Raw genomic sequence first — 23,412 nt, 5'->3', positions numbered from 1 at the left:
CATCAAGAGTGAACGAGACATCGATTCACTGATCCACACTACCAGGATATACAGCAATGACATCGGGATGTCATTCGGGCTGGAGAAGTGTAGTCGGATGATAACAAAGAGAGGGAAGGTAGTCAGAACTGAGAGGATCGAGCTACCAGAAGGCAACATTGCAGACATAGAGGACAGTTACAAGTACCTGGGGATCCCGCAGGCGAATGGGAATCATGAAGAGGCAGCTAGGAAAGCTGCAACCACCAAGTACCTGCAGAGGGTCAGGCAAGTCCTGAGGTTTCAGCTGAACGGTAAGAACAAGATCCGGGCTATCAACACCTGCGCCCTGCCCGTGATCAGGTACCCAGCTGGTATAATAAGTTGGCCAAAGGAGGAGATAGAAGCCACTGACATAAAGACAAGAAAGCTCCTTACCATGTATGGAGGGTTTCACCCCAAGTCCAGCACCCTGAGGCTGTATGCTAAGCGGAAAGAAGGGGGCCGGGGACTGGTGAGTGTCAGCACTACAGTCCAGGATGAGACATCAAACATCCAAGAATACATTGGGAAGATGGCCCCAACTGACAGCGTGCTCAGTGAATACCTCAGGCAGCAGAAACCCAAGAAAGAGGAGGGAGACGAGGAACCATCATGGAAGGACAGGCCCCTGCATCGTATGTACCACCGGCAGATAGAGGAGGTGGCTGATATCCAGAAATCCTACCAGTGGCTGGACAAAGCTGGACTGAAAGACAGCACAGAGGCACTAATCATGGCAGCACAAGAACAAGAACAAGATGCTAGCAGGCAGGGCATACATGGAACGCTATAACCAAGTGGCCGGCATAGTATACAGAAACATCTGTGCCGAATATGGCCTGGAAGTTCCGAGGTCAAAATGGGAGACGCCCCCAAGGGTGGTGGAGAATGACCGAGCTAAGATCCTGTGGGACTTCCAGATACAGACGGACAAAATGGTGGTGGCTAACTGTGAAGAGAAAAGTTATTAGAAAGGCAAATGAAGTCACACTCAGATATCTAATTTTTACATGCGCATGGGCGGTCAGTCCGATCTGCTCTGCTGTCAAAGTGCGCACAACAGATGTGACAGAAAAACCGCCCAGGGCTCTCAGCGCATTCTTTATTTATACTCCAAGTGAGCTTTCAAGGAAGTGGGAGTGGTATGTTCAGTATACAAAAACGTTTCCATAATAGGAGAAACCTTTAGCTTGTCTGTTGAAATAGGAGATAGCTTGGTATGTATAGAAACTTAAACATTTCCTTAAAAGGAGAGTGAGAGAGGGGGGTGACCGTTAACTCAGGATGTAGTATGTATGTCACCGCATTCCTCTACACATCTGGTTCCAACTCACAAGCTCTCCTATCTTAAATGAAGCTACAACTAAACAATAATCACAAAACTAAAAAATCTCTTATCATTCCCTCCTGTTTGTAGCGATTTTAAGCAAATACATCAATGTGTTTCAGACACAGACCCTACATTGTGAGTGCTTTCGGTCTGGTCGTCACAAAATGTGTATCATTCAAACATAATCATTCATCACATTTGTTTCATACTCATCGTCTTCTCCTTCTTCCTCGTCTGGCATAGTGACATATGCAACAAGAGATTGAGATATCATTCTTGATACCATTCCTCTTACACAGGGGATAATGCATGTAGTAAAGATACAAAACATAATAAGTATTAGGCCAATAAACATTAAAACCTTAAACATCAGTGTTCTCCATGAGCCGCTCATAAACCAATTCCACCAATTACTTTGTGAATTTGCCCAATCGGTTACCTGTGCCTGTTTAACGTTTCTAAGTAATTGTAGAGCATTTGTCATATTATCAGAATGCACATTGTCTGGAATATATGTACAACAAGTTATATTAAACAAAACACACAGTCCGCGCTTTTCTGCCAAGATCATATCCAGGGCAACTCTGTGTTGCATAACAGTTATTCTTATGGCATCAATTTCCTGATTTTGCTCTTTGTTGATGCTGGTCGATGCATTTAAAAACAGTCCAAAACTATAGTCCAATAGTCAGGAGGTCGCTGTGGTTTAGGACAATTCCTAAATATTGATAACCTAAACTGACAAAGCTTGCTGCGCATGTCACTTGAATCATGTTCATAAGTCTGCCATATAATCTAGCATGCTGTGTTGTAGCAGGCATGTGTGAGCATATATAACAATCTTTGTCTTCTTTGCGATTATATATGTATCTATACCAGGCGTTGTTCATCCAGGGATGGATGTGGTCCTGTGTCACTTCAGCCAGGTGTGAGTTGTCATATGTCCATGCTCTTCTATGCATGTTGGCTTCTTGATCCTTTAAGTGCATCAGGGTCCATGCTGTAAGCAGAATAATCTTCATGATGACCAGACACACCGATTTACTCTGGTGAGTAGACTACAGGCGAGAAGTAGAAGGCAGGATATACCCAATCAGCCCTCCCTTCACCTGTAGATCACCAAAGAGTCGGGGTGGTGGTGTCTTTAGGTTGTGCTGTCACTCACTTCCATTTTTTGCAATGGCTCTGGTGGATCCAAGAGGGCCTCTCAGCGATTTTGCAAGCTGTTGGCGTCGTTAGGAGTACTTGGTATGGACCTTCCCACCGGGATGGGTTCCAATTCTTTCTCTGGAGTACTCATATAAGGACCCAATCGCCTGGTTTTAATCTGCAAGAGACTTGAGAAGCGTCGCACGGCAGTTCAAAACAATATCCCTATTTTCTACTAGTTTTGCCATTCTTTCTACTAAAGTTGTCTTTCTAACAGATTTATCTATTGGTTCACTTTCATCAATTCATGCATCTTTTCACTGAGGTCTGATTCAAACTATCTTACTTCTAATTCTTTCCAAAAATAATTTCACATGTAACAATTTATATATGTGTGTTTTCTATTTTTGTTTACCTCTTTATTGTGATCTGGTGGACATCTCTAAACACCATCATAAGTTCAGGCTTCAATTTCAACCCAATTATACTCCTCTGGGCTTCACCTTCCCACTGGCCCCTGTACCCTTCTCAAAGTGTCCTTTGTTGTCTTAAATCTCCAGCAAACACAATCTGTTTCTTCTCTGTTTCTTCCTTTTAGATTAAGTCCCAGCCAGGCAAAATATCACATTCAGTGCCTTTAAACAGTTATGTCACACTGTTCTTACCAGCCTGCTGTTAATTCTTCAATTCCACGATATTCTGTTGGTCTTCATCAGGAGATTGACTGTCCTTTGAGCTTCTTTTCAGGATCGGGACAAGTGGGAGGTCAAGCTATAAAATTTTAAGCCAAACTTTGGCTTGTTTTCTCCCAATTATGTTAATCTATGGTTTTGCTGCTATGCTCAAAATTCTAGGTTGAGAAAAGTCCACCTTTATTTATTTATGACCTATATTGACACACTAAACCATACCATTAATATCATTTTCATTTCTTTTCTTAAAGCCTCCATTTGCTTCATCTGGCTGGAGTCTGTCTCTTCTGTTTTTCTCTCTGGGTGCTCACTCCTTATATGGGCATGCAAAGTTCCTGTCACACACACACTTCCTGTTACTCTCTTTTGTGTTTCTACAGGCTAATCAAACTCATTTTGTATTTACAGTCTACAAACCCTCTGTAATTCTAACTTCTAATCTAAAATGTAACGTCATTCACACAATAATTTCATAATCCTCTCACACACACTGCCTTTTAAATAAACTAAACTCTTTGCATTTTTATCTATTTCAGGCATTTTCTGAGTCTCTGTTTTATGGTGCCGTTAGTTCTCTCTACTAACCCTGCACTCCATAGATGATAAGCACAGTGATTTCTTATGCTGAATCCTAGTGCTTCAGAGACCTTACTGATCACATCATTGACAAAATGTGTCCCATTGTCTGATCTTATCAGAGAAGGGATACCATATGTTGGAATAAAATGATTACATAAACATTTTGCAATGAAGATTGCCTCTGCTTTCACTGGATATATCTCTGGTCAGTTTGAAAACATATCTATGATCACTAAGGCATATTTTAATCCTTGACATTCATTCAATTCAATAAAATCCATGTGGATGGTGTGGAGAACTGGCCTCTCTTAGGTCTTAAGTTTCCTTGTGAGTTGTGTTTTTGACAGAATAGGCATGTTCTTACAAATTTTTCGCTGAAGTTTCAAAATTTATAGTGTAAAAGTATTATTTATCTATCTATACTATATTTCCCTCCTGTTGACACATGTATTACTTCATGTGTCACTACAGCCGCTGTCCTGTGTAACGACTCTGGTAATATTGGTTTTCCATCACAGACCATTAAGTCATCTTTCAGTTGTGCTCCACATTTCAGCCACTTGTTCTGTTCAGTGATTGTTGCAGCTTTTTGTTCGGTTTTTAGTACGTCAAGTGGTATTTGTGTACAATGTTCGGATGTTAGAAGCGTTATCGTTTGTTGTGCAGCCCGCTTTGCTGTTTGATCTGCAAAATTATTTCCTTTTGTGACAATAAAATTGTCTTTTTGATGTGCTGCACATTTACAAAGTGCCAATTGTTTTGGCAAGCTAATCATTTCCAATAAGATTTTTAATAAGCTGCCGTGTTGCACGGGGTTATCCGTAGAGGTGACCATACCTCTGTTATGCCAAATTTTGGCAAAGTGGTGCACTGCTGAAAAAACAAACTGGCTGTCAGTGTACATATTTATATTTTGGCCTGCGTGCAATTCATATGCACATATGACTGCATACGTGCAGCCGACTCTTTTACTGCCTCTGCTGCGGCTGCATAGGCTTACATATGCAGGCAGGCCTGACGCTACAGAGTCTAATTTACACGAGTCTAAATTTCACCAGGAATGTTAACGAGCGTTGTTTTTCTCCAAATGCCTGTGTTTATCATAGCTGTCATATAACCTGCTCCTCTATCTACACGTAAGTAGAAAGGCTTATCATAGTCAGGCAGTGCTAAAACTGTATCTGTCTGTAATGCCTATTTTTAAATAACTGAATGCTTCTTTTGTCTTCTCTATAGATGCAACATTACATTTTCACTTAATGCATTTTTAGATATTTTCTAGTTTTTCAAAGAATCCACCCATCTCACACATCTTACACATTTCAAACTTTGAAGTTAGGTTTTTTTTTTTTTTATATATATATATATTTTAAACTTTGAATTGCTCACAGTTCTAAAACTAGGCATTTGTAAATCATATGCCTAATCACTATGTGTCACTGTGATCCACAAGTATGGTCACAAATTCACTTCCAAATCAACAAAATAAAATAATCAAACAAAAACAAAAAACATACATGAGCCAGGACACAAAAAGAAAAATGCTGCTACTAAAACAGAGCAGAAGTGTGAGGGAAAAACTGAGCTCACAGACAGCTGCGTGTGTTGGCTTTTAATGCAGCTTCTGCTCTAAAAACAAATAAATAAAAATAAAAGAAAATGTGTAACATGCTCATCAACTTAGCGGTGTTCACTTATTTAATTCAACTTCTCAATCCTGTAGCTTTAGCTGTTGTCTACAGGGTTTGGCTTATTAGTTGTTATTATAGGTGTGCTCTATATCTCAGTAATATTTTATCCAGGATAAATGACAGATGTTTAAGCAGGTTAAGTGCCTCTATGCACGTAATTAGTTTAGATAGTTTCTTTATTTTCTTCATCTCATATGTCATTATACTGAGTTTGAGCAAACCTTAAGCTTGATGCAGACTACTTCATAACAATCATCCACCTCACATCATAACTGACTAGGTTGCTTCTCATTATTAATATTATGTCATTATTAATATTATCATCTTACTCAGCAAACAGATAATTTAGAATTCATCCAATCTGTACAAATTTGCTTTTCTCTAAACAGGTTTGCACCTACTTCTTAGACTGGTCTTCTGTTTGTCTCATCTCAGATCCAACCTTCAGTCACATTCATTCTCTCTGTTGTGTAGCGAACCAAGCAATTTATTATTATATATTTTATATTTTATTTTGTATCCATCAAGGGCTTCGGGTGATCTGCAGTTTCACCCTTTCCCAAGCTGGAGACATTCACCTTTTCACACACTTTCCTTGGCTGAACAATGACACAGCCCTAATGTACCTTATGCATCTCTCTATTTTATTTAAAAGGTTTTCGTGTGAATTATTTCCTTTTATTGATTTTATACATTCTGGGCATGATTGTCATGCCAACTATGTTTCATTGTTAATATCAGCTTACAGGTTGTTATCCTTCCTATTATTAGTTTCAATACGGTAAAAATAAGTTCTAATATAATTTTGTCTTTATTTATTTTATTTTTGTACTTCTTATATTTATATCTATTCGGTGGGGTCTGTTTCCAACCTTTTTAAACTACTTTAAACTATTTTGATCTCTAGTTTTCACTTAATAAGGGTTTTATTAGTCACTGCACTGTAGTGTGACCTGATGCTGATTTTACTATTAGAGTATCTTCTGAGAATTGTACTTCCTGTGGTCTTCTGTTCAAAACGGTTTTACATACTCCTGTATCACATAACATCTGCACTGGTTTGCTATTAACATATACTGTCAGTGTAGGTTTGCCTTTTACTTCAGACACTAATTGATAGACAGTAAATACTTCTGCGTCACTTTTATCATTTTCATTTGGCTTTTTCTCATTTAGTCATCCATTTGAATATTGCCGTTTGTCTGTTTTATGTCTGCAATCTCTGGCGAAATGCCCTTCCTTGCCACAATTCCAGCACGTATTATCTCTTTCTTCACTTCTTTCGCGTAAGTCTGTCTGTCCTACATATCTCTGGCCCTTTCCTCTAAATCCTCCTCTGTCCCTGTCTGTTACCTCTCCACCTTCTCCACCTTCCCCTGCGGGATGGCTGTATCTGGGGTTTAGTACTGCTATCATGGGAAAAATGCCGGGAGGACCAGGTGGATCAACATCACCTCCCATATCTCCTCCGTAGCGATCTTTTCCTATTTTTTATTTTTTTCTGTGGATTTTCACCTAGTGCTATTTTATCTAACATGTTTTGTGCCTCTGCATAAGGACCAGGTTGAGGTCTGAACGGATCACAGGATTGTTTAAGGGGGGTCGCAGCAGCGGAAGTGGGGGCTGGTTTCACAGCAGCAAAAGTGGGGGTCGGCCTCGCAGCAGCGAGTGGAGCATATGGTGGGGGGTCTAATACCTCTGCCTTTTCTTTCTTCTTTTCTTGTTTCTTTTGTTTATTCTCACATCGTCTATCTGCCTCTCTCTTCCATGCTTGGAAATATTCTAATTCTTACGTGCGTTTTCCTTCTTTCTTTCTTTATTTTGTCTCTCCTATTTCTTTCAGTAATGCTTCTTTAAGTTGTATTAATGCAGACGGGCTACATTCTCATTTAGTCTTTTTAGAATTTCTCCATCTTTGCACACTGATTTGTCCGGCGCCTGGACACTTTTTTTCTAACCACTGTTCGTCAACAGTAAACTTAGTGGGCTGATTACCCATTAAAACAGAACTGCAGAGCCTTCTCTGGTATTAGACTTAAAGAGTGGTTACTGACTACGCCCTTCTACTCCACTCTAATTAGTGGAGCGGTGTCAGTTTTATGAGGCGGAACTCAACCGTTCTCTTTTGTCACCAGTACTTCAGCTACTGACAGGAAATAAAATGACAATAACAATGAGAGTGATTCAGCAGCGTATTTGTGCTGTTTAAATCAATTCACTCTCAACACACAGAAAACACAAACATTTAAACAGACATTTCACACAATCGCGCAGACCTTTTCGGAAGGCCAGTCCTAAAGCTTTTATTTTGAAAATCCTTTCGGCGGATCAGTCCAACGCTTCTATTTTGAAAATCCGTTCGGTGGATTACCCCAACGCTTTTATTTTGAAAATCCGTTCGGTGGATCACCCCAGCGCTTTTACAAATCCGTTCGGTGGATCACCCCAGCGCTTTTACAAATCCGTGCAGTGGATTAGACTAATTACACCCTTTCGGCGGGTGAGACCAAAGTTCGTTTTACGCGAGTGTAAATGAGTGACTTCCTTTACCTTCCCAAGATTCTCTGGCTATGTTGAAAGTCAGCCACTGGATCCCAGCGTCGTGGACCACTTGATAAAACACTGGCCAGGAATCGAATTTTAGCGTCCCTGGACTTTTTCACTCCTACCTAGAGGACAGCTTTCAGTGCAGCTTTCCACGACGGCAGGACACAGCGGCCGATGCTTCCTCTCCGGCTCGAAGGACCAAGAAAATGTGAAGAGAAAAGTTATTAGAAAGGCAAATGAAGTCACACTCAGATATCTAATTTTTACATGCGCATGGGCGGTCAGTCCGATCTGCTCTGCTGTCAAAGTGCGCACAACAGATGTGACAGAAAAACCGCCCAGGGCTCTCAGCGCATTCTTTATTTATACTCCAAGTGAGCTTTCAAGGAAGTGGGAGTGGTATGTTCAGTATACAAAAACGTTTCCATAATAGGAGAAACCTTTAGCTTGTCTGTTGAAATAGGAGATAGCTTGGTATGTATAGAAACTTAAACATTTCCTTAAAAGGAGAGTGAGAGAGGGGGGTGACCGTTAACTCAGGATGTAGTATGTATGTCACCGCATTCCTCTACACATCTGGTTCCAACTCACAAGCTCTCCTATCTTAAATGAAGCTACAACTAAACAATAATCACAAAACTAAAAAATCTCTTATCACTAACCAACCGGACATAGTGGTGGTAGACAAACAGAAGAAGACGGCCGTAGTGATCGATGTAGCGGTTCCAAATGACAGGAACATCAGAAAGAAGGAACACGAGAAGCTCGATAAATACCAAGGGCTCAGAGAAGAGCTCAAGAGGATGTGGAGGGTGAAGGTAACGGTGGTCCCAGTGGTAATCGGAGCACTAGGTGCAGTGACTCCCAAGCTAGGCGAGTGGCTCCAGCAGATCCCGGGAACAACATCGGAGATCTCTGTCCAGAAGAGCGCAGTCCTAGGAACAGCTAAGTTACTGCGCAGGACCCTCAAGCTCCCAGGCCTCTGGTAGAGGACCCGAGCTTGAAGGATAAACCGCCCGCAGGGGCGTGCTGGGTGTTTTTTTTATATTACACACAAGCAGACTCTCACATATACATATAAATGCATATACGTATACAAACACACACACACAGGTACGTATGTAGACATATATACATGTATACATATAAATATGCATACATATGCAGACATGAGACAGAAGACCAGAATAGCTAAGACAGAATAAAAGCAATGTAAAAGAGATATTCTCAGGGCCAAAGTGAGTCTAAACAGAATGTCCCGAACTAGATATTAGAATCAGTAGTAGGATAATATGAACATGATTAAATCTTTTTAAATGAGAGATTTTTTTCCTGTACTTTCTTCTGAAAAAATCTGAACACAACCCGTCACCTCTTGATTTTAACTGGGAGAGCGGAACCAGTAAAAGCATCTGAAATTCAAACTGCATTTGATATGTTTAGCAGCAAACAGTTGGCATGGAGATCAGAAAATCCAGAGAGATGCATAAAAACATTTATGGTTTAGGTATTTTAATGTTAAAAAAAAACAAAAAAAACTACAGAATCATTCCAGCCTGATTGCTTTAATGGATCTTCAATAGAAAAAAGTAGAATCTTTGACTCAGCCAATGGGATAGTCACTTGTGAGTCAGCTCAGAAATTCATCAGGATGTGAGATGAACTCCTCAGAGGTTCTCTTCTGCTCCCTGAACTCCTTCCTCTTCAGCCGGCCCTCCTTCAGCTGCACCAACACAGAGGTTACGGTCAACCAGCTCAATGTTCTCCCGTCTACCCAGCTTCCTCCCCCTGCTGGCCTGGAGAGACACAGGAGCACACAGACTGACTGCATCACTCCTCTCTTTAGCTCATTAAAACAGCCTGAGGGCTTTATTGTCAGATACAAACATATGTTCAGTACCTTACAGTAGAAATACAGGACAACGTTCTCCAGCAGCAGAATCAGTGGTAGGACGACCGCTCTGATGATGAAACCTGTGGGATCTGGAGGATCTGATCAAACACATTCACAGTCATCATGAGTCCAACAGCTGGTATTAAACACAAACTGCAGTGAAATCTTTGAGCATCACTTCCACATGGAGCTGCTTGTTGTGTCTGTAAGATTACTGTCCAAGAAGAACATCAGAGACAAAGTACAGTTTCTCAAAGATCATCAGTCACAGAGTAGGAATAATGTGCTCTGAACACAGGAAGCAGAGATGGAGGTGTTTGGCCACAATGACAGCAGACATATTTGATTTAGACCAAAGATAGATTTACAGGAGAGGAAGCTGAAGGCCACTGTAAAGCATGGAGGTTGACATGTTATGGTTTACTGTTGCTTCGCTGCCTCAGAGACTGGACATCTTTCAGTGTTTTCTTCAACTCTGCTTTGTATCAAAGAGAACTGGGAGATAATGTCAGATCATTTGTGTGAAAGCTGAAGCTGAATCTGAAGAGGACATTTTAGCAGAATAATGATCCTCTGGACATGAACAGATCCACTAATGAGTGAGCACAGTTACAGTGGTAACGAAACATGCTCTGTCTTGCACTTTCTGCTCTGGTTTAAATACTTTCTATAAGTTTGTTTTTTTAGAATGTGTAAGTTTCTGCTTCAGCTTACCTGAGACAGACACAGACAGCCGGTGGCTTTCAGAGTAGAAGCTATGTGACAAAGCATGTATGTGATAAAGACAGCTGTAACTTCCTTGGTGGGCGGGGTCTGCTGCAGGAAACAGGAAGTGGGAAGAGTGATTGACAGCTGGCTGGGTGTAGTTGTATGATGTGTTGGAGGAAGTGAAGGTGAGCTGGAAGAAGCCTCCAGGGTACTGTGGCTGAATGGAGCAGCTGATGTTGAAGCTGGAGCCTCTAAAAACCTGAAGCCAATGCTGCTGGGCTTCAGACACCACATCCATGGAGGAAGACACAGAGATGATTGGCTGAACCAGCACTTCTGTAAACACACACAGACAATGAAATTTCCAATCAAGAAAGAGAAAGTGATGTCTGTGGAAACTTCCACAAACTTTACAATTCAGTCCAACAGAAACTGCTGAGCATCATTGTAACTGGGGAAGGAACACAATGGGAACATCACAGACGTACATGATGTCATTTATCATTACCTGAGCAGGTGATATCCAGAAAGGAGACACTGTCTAATACATATGTTCCTGGAATTATTTGTGATCTTCCTGATATTTTTGATCTCACACACTCTCTCAGAGTAGATCCAGATTCAATACAGTGATGTTTAATCTTCCACACAGAACTGTATGAGAAATCGTGTCTATATTCTATAGAAACAGTAGAGCCACAGTTCAGATGTTTGCAGATAAGATGTTCATCTTCTCGAAAATGGAGACCATAGTCAGCCAGTGGTCACCATTCTCTCACTTTCACCTCCAGTGTACCTGCACAGCGACTGGCTCCTCCCTCCAACCTGACATCAATAAGCGCTGTATAAAAAGCAGAGTCATCAGTAAAAGAATAAAGTGAGTTAGAACCAGATCAAAGCTGCAGCTCCTCTTCTACCTGAGCAGGTGAGTCCAACAGCTTTGCCAGGCGAGCAGCTTTTTCTAGCTGAGCCTGAGCTTCTACAGTCCAGGAGAGCAGACTCATGGCCTTCACACTGAAACTCTTTGCTCCACACTGGAGCCTCCACTTCTCCATAGAGCGCCCCTTGGAGGACTGAAGGAGGCCCACAGCTAAACTCCCTACAGACCACCTCTGCATCCTGCAGGTCAAAGTCAGCTTCACACACTGAGGACCATTTCTGGTTAGACTTCACCTGCAGTCTGCCTGAACACAGACTGGAACCATTCAGCAGCCTGACAGAGTCTGCAAAGATCAGAGAAGATCAAACAGAGAGAGATCAGAGACAGCAGACACACAAGAAAAAGATGGCAGCAACCAACTATTCACTTATTCAAACTTTCAGTATATAAAAGTCAGAGGTCCAACAAAAAAGCTAAAGGAGCTTAAGATAGAGTTGAAGCTTCCACATTAGAAATCCTTGTTTCCAGAGCTTCAGTGCAAAGATATGCCAGTTAGTTATAACGTGTTGCACAGCTGGATCAGCTGTCAGACCGACTACCAACATCACACAATGTCTTCTCTGATAGGCTGATAAAATCCAACAGGCCTTTATTTGTTTAGAAAAGTGACCTGACTGACAGAGCTAATTATTAGCAGCATTATTACTGTTGTTGTTTTCATTATTTCATATTTCCTTCAAATCTTCTAGTTCATGTAAAGATCAGTGTTATTAGTTCTGATGTTTATCTGTTTGCATGATTCAGATCTGCATAATCAAACATCACACAGCTGGAAAAACATTTGGTAACTGTTACTGCTGCATGTGAAGAATGTAGATTTATAGAAACTCTGAGTCTGATTATGAGCCCTGTGAGCTGGTCAGAATGTTTCTGTTCTGGATGATCCAGTCTGCATCTGTAATGTCTGCAGAGGTGAGTCAGCCTACATGATGATCATGGATTCATGTTTACTCTTGGTCAGCTGGGATCAGTGAGCATATAGGTCACAGAAATCCTAAACGAGGAGGAAACGAGTTCGAACTGGATCATCTCTGCAGCAGGAATGTTTTACTGGCTACGAGGCAGATTTACTAACTGGGGTAAATTACTGTGATACTGCAGTCACAGGGTGTTCTACTTACAGTACACCATCACCATACAAGCAGCAGCCAGTTCACTTCAGGAATAACCAGCAATCTGCAGAGAGCAGCTCAGAAACCAGCAAAGCCAATGAGGGAGAGAATGATGCAGGAGTGTGAGCTCAGGTTTTACTGTTGTGTGGAAAACAGTGATGCAGCTCAGATTAATGAGATGAGGCTGAAGGAGGATCATCATGTTTGTGGTATCAGGAGAACTATGCTGGTAGAAACTGCTGGGACTGTGTGAAGTCCTAAGGAAGGAGACTCAGTTCGAGATCAGGGTTAATCAGAGGACAGCTGCATGATGTGGAGCAGCTGAGCTGTACGGCGTGCAGAAGAACACTAACACGATGAAGCCTTTCTGTGAATTTCCAGCATTACAGAGTGAAGATCTACAGCACAGAGCCAGTTTTGGCCCTGTGCTCACGGCTCTGAACCATCCACCTCTGATAATTACACACTTGTTCTGACAACATCTCGGACTCTTATTCTAAATAAATGAACAATAAAAGCAACAGCTTTTTGCAGACCTGAATATGTCTCACTGTGCCTGATTCATTTAGGTACTTTCCTCCCTAGATTTTGTGCTCTGAAAATGAAACTCCTGCTTTTGCAGTAAGGCCAGCCTGAGAAACAGGCCCATCCTCTCAGCCACTGGTAGTGTGCCTCTTAGGTAGATCCTCACAGCAGGTTTTTAACACCAACTCGTGTTTTCTTCTGCTGCAGTAAATCTATCCCCTTATGTTCATTTTCCTTTAAAATTCTGGCCTTTGTAATGAAGGCATAATTTTCCCAGGCTGCTCTCATTAATTTAACATGCATCAAATAACAGAGGTAAAATATATCTGGCTGAAGTAAGACATGCAATTTATAGTTCTGCGTCTGGACGTTGTAGTCAGTGACATTTAGGAGTCAAGTGTCAATGCAGGTGGAATCTCTGCACACCACTCTTATCTTTTCCCAACTCTTAATCAACTCTCCAACAGACTGTCTTTGATGTCAAGACAGTTCACTGTTCACTGAGATCAACTAAAAGTGGGTAGGAAAAGATGAGAGGTAGATGTTTTGATCATTTAAATGTAGTCCACGTCTACTGGACCCAGCTCTGATTATGCCATTGATGATGTCACTGAACGTTACCGGAGCAGGTGAGATCCAGGATGGAGGATAAAACAGTTGATTTTGCGCACTCTGTTTGACCAGATTGAAAGTGAACACAGTCAGGTTTGATCTCCCACACGGATCTGTATGGGAACTCTTCTCTCTCTCCTACATAAACAGCAGAGCCACAGTCCAGATGTTCACAAACAACAGCTGCTTCCTTCAGAGTCCAGTCAGAGCCATGCACTAGTCTCCATTCTTCCAGGTGTTTCACCTCCAGTGTACCTGCACAGCGACTGGCTCCTCCCATCAACCTTACATAAGACTCTGAACAGAAATCAGAGAGTCATTATGAAAGAATAAAGTGAGTTAGAACCAGATCAAAGCTGCAGCTCCTCTTCTACCTGAGCAGGTGAGTCCAACAGCTTTGCCAGGCGAGCAGCTTTTTCTAGCTGAGCCTGAGCTTCTACAGTCCAGGAGAGCAGACTCATGGCCTCCACACTGAAACTCTTTGCTCCACACTGGAGCCTCCACTTCTCCATAGAGCGCCCCTTGGAGGACTGAAGGAGGCCCACAGCCAAGCTCCCTACAGACCACCTCTGCATCCTGCTGGTCAAAGTCAGCTTCACACACTGAGGACCATTTCTGGTTAGACTTCACCTGCAGTCTGCCTGAACACAGATTGGAACCATTCAGCAGCCTGACAGAGTCTGCAAAGATCAGAGACAACAGACACACAAGAAAAAGATGTCAGCAAACAACTATTTACTTATTCAAACTTTCAGCATATAAAAGTCAGAGGTCCAAAAATAAATCAAAAGCACAAACACACAATGGTAACAGACACGCAGCTGAATAAAAGTGGATAAAAGTGGGCAAACAAAAAAGTGACAACAAAAACAGGTGCAATTATCAAACAGAATTTTACTGGGCTCAAGCCTTAGGCTGTTTGTCATCATGCTATGGGGTCTCCTTGCTTCTTTCATTTCCATCCTTTCCTCAAATCCCAGTCACTCTCAATGAGGATGTGACAGAGATGTGAGGACAGAGGAGCTGCAACTTCCAAATAAGATATGTTTGCTTCCAGAGCTTCAGTGTGAAGAGATGTCAGTTAGTTATGAGGTGCTGCACAGCTAGATCAGCTGTCAGACCAACTACCAGTCACACAGTGTCTTCTCTGATAGCCAATAAAATCCAACAGGCCTTTATTCATTTAGAGAAGTGACCTGACTGACAGAGCTGATTATTAGCAACATTATTACTTTTGTTGTTTTTAATAATTACTTCATATTTCCTTTAAATCTTCTAGTTCATGTAAGGATCAGTGTTTTTAGTTCTGATGTTCAGTCGCTTTAACTGTTTGCAACTTAATGTGAGGATGCAGGATAGCGCAATATAAAAAGCACCATTTGTCCATGCTACACAGCTCCGATGATGTCATAGTTGATATCATTAATAGGCTTACCTGAACACTTGAGATCCAAGTTGTAACTGGAGTAATCTAATGTTGCACACTCCTTCAAAGCAGTTCCAGAATGAACACAGTCAGGGTTGATGTTCACATGATCTCCCAAAAAGGAGTTCTTTCTCTGTCCTACAAAAACAACAGAGCCACAGCCCAGATGTTGACAGAAAACAGCTGCTTTCTTCAGGGTCCAGCCAAAACCAGATACTGGTCTCCAGTTTCCCTGGTGGTTGAACTCCAGTGTACCTGCACAGCGACTGGCTCCTCGCACCAATCTGACAGGCTCTAACAGAAAGCACAGAGTCATCAGTGAAAGAATAAAGTGACTTTGAACCAGACTAAAGCTGCAGCTCCTATGGGCTCAAAATGTGGTCATAAATATTTTGTACTTGTAAATCAGTTTTGTATGTGTAAAAAGAATTTGTGTGTGCGTAAAAAGATTTGTGTGTGGACTTAGCCAAAAAAAAAAACCTGCAAGTAACAAGTACGAATTTTGACCCTATTTTTCTTCCTTTCATCTGATTGGTCAATGTCATGTCAATCACAAATGCAACAATCCAATCAGAGAACAGATGGGTTTGGCTGTCGGAGGGGCACTTTTTTGAACTGCAGGTCCTTGAAGGGTAATACAGTTTGAAGCTAGAGGATCTCTATATAAATATCCGATAGCAGTTAGGTCCCCTAACTTTCAGCAGCTGTTAAAAAGATAAAGTTGTGGTATATCAGTGGTTAGAAATACCATTATTACTTTAGGATTAGTTTAACACAAAGTCATGGCTGACCCGGGACCATTGCTGTGAGTCACAGTGCGCAGCATAAAAGTCCTTTCACATCGGACACAGGATGTGCTGCTAATGCTAACTGCTAACTAAAAGCAAAGGATCCAGAATTTGTTGCGCTGGCTGCTGGGCTCTGTGGGTTTTTGCAGCAGCTCTACCTGTACTAGATGCACCTGCTCCTTGTCTTTTCTATCTCTGACTTTATGTCCTCAACAAGAGTTTCTGGTTTTTTTTGCTAGTTCTTCAAATGTTCAATAAAAACATGTATGCTAATTCATAACGAAGAAAGCTTTGTAATGAAGACTGTCATTACCAAAACACTGCCCCCCCCCCCCCCCCACCCACGGTCCGCAGCGCTGTTGAAAAGGCTGTGGAAGTCCTTGTATTAAACACGTAGACCTGTGACACAAAAATCACCAAACTCGGACGACCACAGACTGTTTTCCTTCGTGGTGATGAAGGAAAACGCTGGGTTGGCATGTAAAAGGGCATTTATTCCCTTCAAAGACCTGCAGTTCAAAAAAAGCGCCCCTCCGACAGCCAAACCCATCTGTTCTCTGATTGGATTGTTACATTTGTGATTGACATGACATCGACCAATCAGATGAAAGGAAGAAAAATGGGGTCCAAATTCGTACTTGTAACTTGCAGGGGTTTTTTTTGGCTAAGTCCACAAACAAATCTTTTTTACACACACACAAATTCTTTTTACACATACAAATCCTGGTTTACAAGTACAAAACTGATTTACAAGTACAAAATATTTATGACCACATTTTGAGCCCATACAGCTCCTCTTCTACCTGAGCAGGTGAGTCCAACAGCTTTGCCAGGTGAGCAGCTTTTTCTAGCTGAGCCTGAGCTTCTACAGTCCAGGAGAGCAGACTCATGGCCTTCACACTGAAACTCTTTGCTCCACACTGGAGCCTCCACTTCTCCATAGAGCGCCCCTTGGAGGACTGAAGGAGGCCCACAGCTAAACTCCCTACAGACCACCTCTGCATCCTGCAGGTCAAAGTCAGCTTCACACACTGAGGACCATTTCTGGTTAGACTTCACCTGCAGTCTGCCTGAACACAGACTGGAACCATTCAGCAGTCTGACAGAGTCTGCAGAGATCACAAGAAGATCAAACAGAGAGAGATCAGAGACAGCAGACACACAAGAAAAAGATGGCAGCAAACAACTTATCAAATGGCCGGTACGTAGAAGGGACCCAAAAGCTGACTCAATTGGCAAATATTTTCACATAAAAACATGAGCCTTTATTAAAGTCAGGAACTTTAATCACAAAAGCCTGGCAGGGAGTGAGCGTCTCAGGCATGGAGTACATTGGAAAGTGGAGAGCAGGGAACTCTGCCAACCAGGTGAGTGTCATGATGATAAGTGCACCACGATGTCCAAGCTTAACTCTCTTCAGCAACCACCCACCAGGGGCTGCATAAATATCGGTGCAGAAGTGTTGGAGGTGCGGCAGCTGGGACATGTTTATCGTGACTGCCTGCTGATGAAGGTGGGACAGGTAATCCATGTTACCAGCTCTCCAACACCCTTCCTGAGCCTGAGAGGAACATATTCTGTGCTGGCAAGGTGCTCAAGGGGTATACTGCAGGCTATGGTTGACTCAGACTGCACGCAGTCCATGATCCACCAAAACCTGGTTTGGCCAGGTGGATTGTTGGAGGCAAGGTGGTTGGAGATTTGGTGTGTGTATGGGGACACTCCTAACTCATAGAGCTATTACAGACAAAATACAAGGACAACTCAGTGGTTACACAAGGTTATTCAATGCTGACTCTGGGGAGGAGGCGACGGCAGAGCATTCTTTGGAGGTCAGCCTGGTTTACTTTATAGGAGATTTCCCAGTAGAGCAATCTCACGATGAAATTCTAGGCTCAGCCTTTGACCAAGTGATGAAAATTGGTGGTCACATGGCATGCTCTGACCCAGCACTGAGCTACCCGCTTTTTGTATTGATCAAAGACAGGCTGCATCAAGTTTGTCGTGACACTTGCAAGAAAGCGGAATACACCCAGTTGTTGGTGCCAAAAATATGCCAAAAAATGATTTTCCAGGCTGCTCATCATAACCCAACGGCAGTGATGTGACAAAACGCTGAAGTGAACATGGCTGGAATTTCTTAGCTGTACATCTAGGGCAGGGGTGTCCAATCCCAGTCCTCGAGAGCTACCGTCCTGCAGGTTTTAGATGCATCCTTGTTTTGACACACCTGAATCAAATGAATGGCTTGTTATCAGGCCTTTGCCAAACTTGATGGCATGCTGAAGAGGTAATCAAACCATTAGGGATGCATCTAAAAACTGCAGGACAGTAGCTCTCGAGGACTAGGATTGGGCACCCCTGATCTAGGGGGATGGTCTGTGTCCAGCCCTGTGTGTCAACTTGTGAGCCAAACACCCATACCAAAAGTATTTTTGTGCCTGCTACCATCAATGGAGGTCACGTTTAGTGAAATTGCATGCACCTCATTGGGCCATTTCACCAGGGTGCACGGGAATATTGCTTTGTATTGGTTCTGGTGGATTATACAATGCAATATCCTGAGACAGTGCCCATGCCCATCATTTTTGCAAAGCCTGTGGTGCAGGCAGAATTTCGGGTCATCTCACGAGCCAGCGTCTCAAAAGTGATACTGACTGACCACGGCAATGTTCATGTGTCACACATGATCTGTATGAATTACTGCACATTAAATCTCTACAGACCAGCATCTACCACCTGCAGACTGACGGGGTGGTGGAGTAGCTGAATAAGACTTTAAAGTCCATGATTCACAAGTTCATTCATGAGGATGAACACAACTGGGATAGCTGGGATTTTCTTCCTTTGAGTTCTTGTTTGGCAGGAAGCTGCAGGTGGGTGTTGAACCTAATTAAAGAAAACAAATTCCAAAATTCCCATTTAGAATAGACCTGTGTTCTCATCTCATCTCCTCCAGGTGCATTTAAGGAAGTGGATGATCCATCATGTTGGAGAAAAGGGAACGATTTACAGGTGACAGGAGGGGAGAGGATGTGAGAAAGCAGAAGTTAGAGTAACAGAAAACACCCATTGTGTACCCTACCAACCTTGATATGATGATGATGTTGATATCACTGATAGGCTTACCTGAACAGGTGAGATCCATGTGGCTAGGGTATTCTGTCATAATATGTACTCCATATGGAGGTCCAACATGTGATGTTAAACACTCTCTCAGAGCAGAGCCTGACTGAAGACACTCAGGTTTCATCAACCACACACTTTTGGCTTTGTATGGTAACCTGTTTGTATTTCCTGTATAAACAGCAGAGCCACAGTCCAGATGTTCACAAACACCAGCTGCTTCCTTCAGGGTCCTGTTAGAGTAAAACCCAGCTACTTGTCTCCACTCTCCCAGATGTTTGAACTCCAGTGTACCTGCACAGCGACTGGCTCCTCCCACCAGCCCGAGAGGCTCTGGATAGAAAACAGAGTGGCATAAGTAAAATGATAAAGTGAGTTAGAACCAGATCAAAGCTGCAGCTCCTCTTCTACCTGAGCAGGTGAGTCCAACAGCTTTGCCAGGCGAGCAGCTTTTTCTAGCTGAGCCTGAGCTTCTACAGTCCAGGAGAGCAGACTCATGGCCTTCACACTGGAACTCTTTGCCCCACACTGGAGCCTCCACTTCTCCATAGAGCGCCCCTTGGAGGACTGAAGGAGGCCCACAGCCAAGTTCCCTACAGACCACCTCTGCATCCTGCAGGTCAAAGTCAGCTTCACACACTGAGGACCATTTCTGGTTAGACTTCACCTGTAGTCTGCCTGAACACAGACTGGAACCATTCAGCAGCCTGACAGAGTCTGCAGAGATCAGAGAAGATCAAACATAGAGAGATCAGAGACAGCAGACACACAAGAAAAAGATGGCAGCAAGCAACTATTCACTCCCAATTGACGGGGTGGCTATAGCTCGTGTGATAGAGCAGGTCGCCTAGTAACCAGAAGGTTTGTGGTTTGATTCCAGTCTGCATGCCAAATATCCTTTTGGCATGCAAAGACTGGAGCCCATGTTCCTCTGAATGTGTATGAATGTTAGATAGTAAGCACTTAGAAACAGCAAAGACAAAAAATGTGCTTGTGTTAATGGGTCAATGTACAAGTTGTGTGCTATAAAACAAGTGCTATATAAGAACCATTTACTGATTCTAACCCAGCACCACTACAACATGAATTCATCATTAACAACGTAATACACCGTTATAACAGCACTGTTATAACGGTGCTGCTAATGTGTCAGCACTCCCAGTAACTTCCACTCCTAGCCATGCTTTAGTCACTGATTTGTTCCTGGCTGGCTTTAACCTTCAAGCCTTATCCATAAAACAGTGTGAGGACTCCAAGTGGACAAGGTGGTTCTCAGAGGAAAACATTTAATCTGTGAATATGAAACTGATCAAGTTCTCATCCTAGCACTGTTGCCGCACAGCAAGAAGGTCCTGAGTTCAATTCCACCATCAGGCCCGGGTCTTTCTGTGTGGAGTTTACATGTTCTCCCCGTGTTTGCGTGGGTTCTCTCAGGGTACTCCGGCTTCCTCCCACTGTCCAAAGACATGCAGCTTGTGGGGATAGGATAATTGAAAAATCTAAATTGCCCATAGGTGTGAATGCGGGAGTGAATGTGAGTGTGAATGGTTGTCTCTCCCTGTGTGTTAGCCCTGCGACAGACTGGCGACCTGTCCAGGGTGTACCCCGCCCTGAAAAGGGGAAGCAAATGGATGGATTTACTTTTTCAGTTGCTTACTGGATTATATTTAATTTTACACTTATTGAGCCCTACATTTTTGTTCTTTTCCATTTGTGAAAACTCGATATTTTACCTGGTTTTCACCTGTCTCTGATTTTTTTTTCTGTGATATTTTATTTTACTGTGTTTTTCATGTTTTGGCTTCTTTAACACGGGCATTTTTCAGCTTTGTGAAAGATAATGTTCATCTTTCCTTATTCTAATATCTTATCCTATTTGTAGATCAGTGAGAACCTAAATTAAGCTGTCTAGAAGGAAAAATGCTGAAATGGTCATGGAGTTAAAGGATTTTCTAAGATGAAGGATTTTTTGTGACTCTGAGATTTGTTCAGTTGAAATCATTTTTAATAGCTTCACTGAAACTTGAGTGTGCTGTAGTTCTTTGGATTTGGTTTTGTTTGTTCAATTCAATTCAATTCAATGTATTCATACAGCGCCAAATCACATCAATAGTCACCTCAAGGCGCTTTATATTGTAAGGTAGACCCTACAATAAAACATATAGAGAAAAACCAAAAAAATCATATGACCTCCTACGAGTAAGCACTTTGGCGACAGAAGGAAAAACTCCTTTTTAACAGGAAGAAACCTCCAGCGAGAGCGGACCGGTTGGGGCGAAAGAAGGAATAAAGGATAAAAGACATGCTGTGGAAAAAAGCCAGAGATTAATAACAAGTATGATTCAGTGCAGAGAGGTCTATTAAAACATAGTGAATGAGAAAGGTGACTGAAGAAGAAATACTCAATGCATCATGGGAATCCCCCAGCAGCCTAACCCTATTGCAGCATAACAAAAGGAGGATTCAGGGTCACCTGATCCAGCCCTAACTATATGCTTTAGTAAAAAGGAAAGTTTGTAGCCTCATCTTAAAAGTAGAGATAGTGTCTGTCTCCTGAATCCAAACTGAAAGCTTGTTCCACAGAAGAGGGGCCTGAAAACTGAAGGCTCTCCCTCCCATTCTACTTTTAAATACTCAAGTAAGCCTGCAGTGCAAGAGCGAAGTGCTCTAATGAGGTGATATGGTACTACAAGGTCATTAAGATAAGATGAGGCCTGATTATTTAAGGCTTTGTATTTAGCCTTTGATTCTGCATTTAACAGGGAGCCAATGAAGGGAAGACAAAATAGGATACATATGCTCTCTCTTTCTAGTCCCTGTCAGTATTTTTGATTAACTGTAGTCTTTTCAGGGAGTTTTTAGGAAAGTAGTCCAGCCTAGAAGTAATAAATGCATGAACTAGTTTTTCAGCATCACTCTGAGACAGGATATTTTGCTCATTTTAGAGATGTTGCACAAATGGAAGAAAGTAGTTCCACATATTTGTTTAATATGTGCGCTGAAAGACATACCCTGGTCAAAAATGACTCCAAGGCTCCTCACAGTGTTATTGGATGTCACGAGCAGGAAACGCTCACAGATTATTCCATGGGCTGGAGAGGGTGGTGCCAGTAGAGAGGTAATGCATTGCTTAAGCTGCAACATGTGGAAAACAGGATGGACCTTCATGGTGGGCGGAAGACATAGCTGATAAGTGACCGGATTAATTCTGGCGGTGATTCCATACGGGCCAATAAACCTGGGAGTGAGCTTCTTGGATTTAGTACAGAGTTTCAGGTTTCTGGTGGAGAGCCAGTCCCGGTCCCCTGGTTGAAACAAACGGGCTGGGAGGTGTCTGCGGCAATGTTGTTTGGTGTATTGAGCATTGGATCCAGAAATAGCAGCCCATACCTTAATCCAGGCTAGTTGACATCAACAGGCCAACTGCTGGGCTGCAGATACTTCAACTTCTGCCTCCTGGTGGTCAAAGATAGGAGGGTGAAGCCACGACAAACTTTAAAGGGAGAGAGACTAGTAGAGGAAGAGACGTGGAGGTTGTGAGACAGCTCTGCCCAAAGTAGATAACAGGGCCAAAAAGACAGGTGGGTGGAGACGAAGCATCTCAAAAAGCACCCCGATTGTTGGTTGGCCTGTTCTGCCTGCCCGTTAGTCTGAGGATGAGAGCCAGAAGTGAGACTGGGAGAGGCTCCAGCCAAGCGGCAGAAAGCATTCTGGAACCTGGCGGTGAATTGGGGTCCCCTATCAGAAAAAATGTCCTTGGGGAACCCAGAAAGCCGGACAACATGTTACAAAAAGAGTCTGGCTGTCCAGGGGGAGGAAATAGAATAGAATAGAATAGAATAATCCTTTAATTGTCCCACAAGGGGAAATTTGGTTGTAACAGCAGACAAAAAGACACATATACAAACAAACAGTACACAGGACACGGAACAGAAACATACACAATTTTTACATATTTACATCAAGGACAGTGGTTACTATATACAGAGAGTATTGTACAGTTATTAAATTAAATAAAAATAGCTACAGATAAGAGGCAAAGCAGGTTGTAGTGCGAATCGGTTGATTAACTTATTGCAGTTACAGCGCAGATGTAAACATCTATGTTTGTTGGGAGCAGTTCTGATTGTACAGTCTGACAGCTACAGGGAGGAAGGACCTGCGGAAACGCTCCTTCATGCATCTAGGATGCAGCAGTCTGTCACTGAAGGAGCTCTGCAGTTCAGCAACATTTACATGCATGGGGTGGGAGACTCTGTCCATCAGAGATGT

At 42.5% G+C, this 23,412-nt stretch overlaps 1 pseudogene; it reads right to left on the bottom strand.

Annotated features, from left to right (window-relative positions):
• Positions 1 to 9,572: 9,572 nt before the first annotated feature.
• Positions 9,573 to 23,412, bottom strand: part of LOC146390160 (scavenger receptor cysteine-rich type 1 protein M160-like) — a 30,058-nt pseudogene continuing 16,218 nt past the window's right edge.

Source organism: Perissodus microlepis, chromosome 3, assembly GCF_051167445.1.
Source record: "Perissodus microlepis isolate ML-2025 ecotype Zambia chromosome 3, ASM5116744v1, whole genome shotgun sequence".
Lineage (NCBI taxonomy): Eukaryota > Metazoa > Chordata > Actinopteri > Cichliformes > Cichlidae > Perissodus > Perissodus microlepis.
The sequence above is the reverse complement of the archived record's forward strand: the minus strand, read 5'-3'. Positions and strand labels throughout refer to the sequence as shown.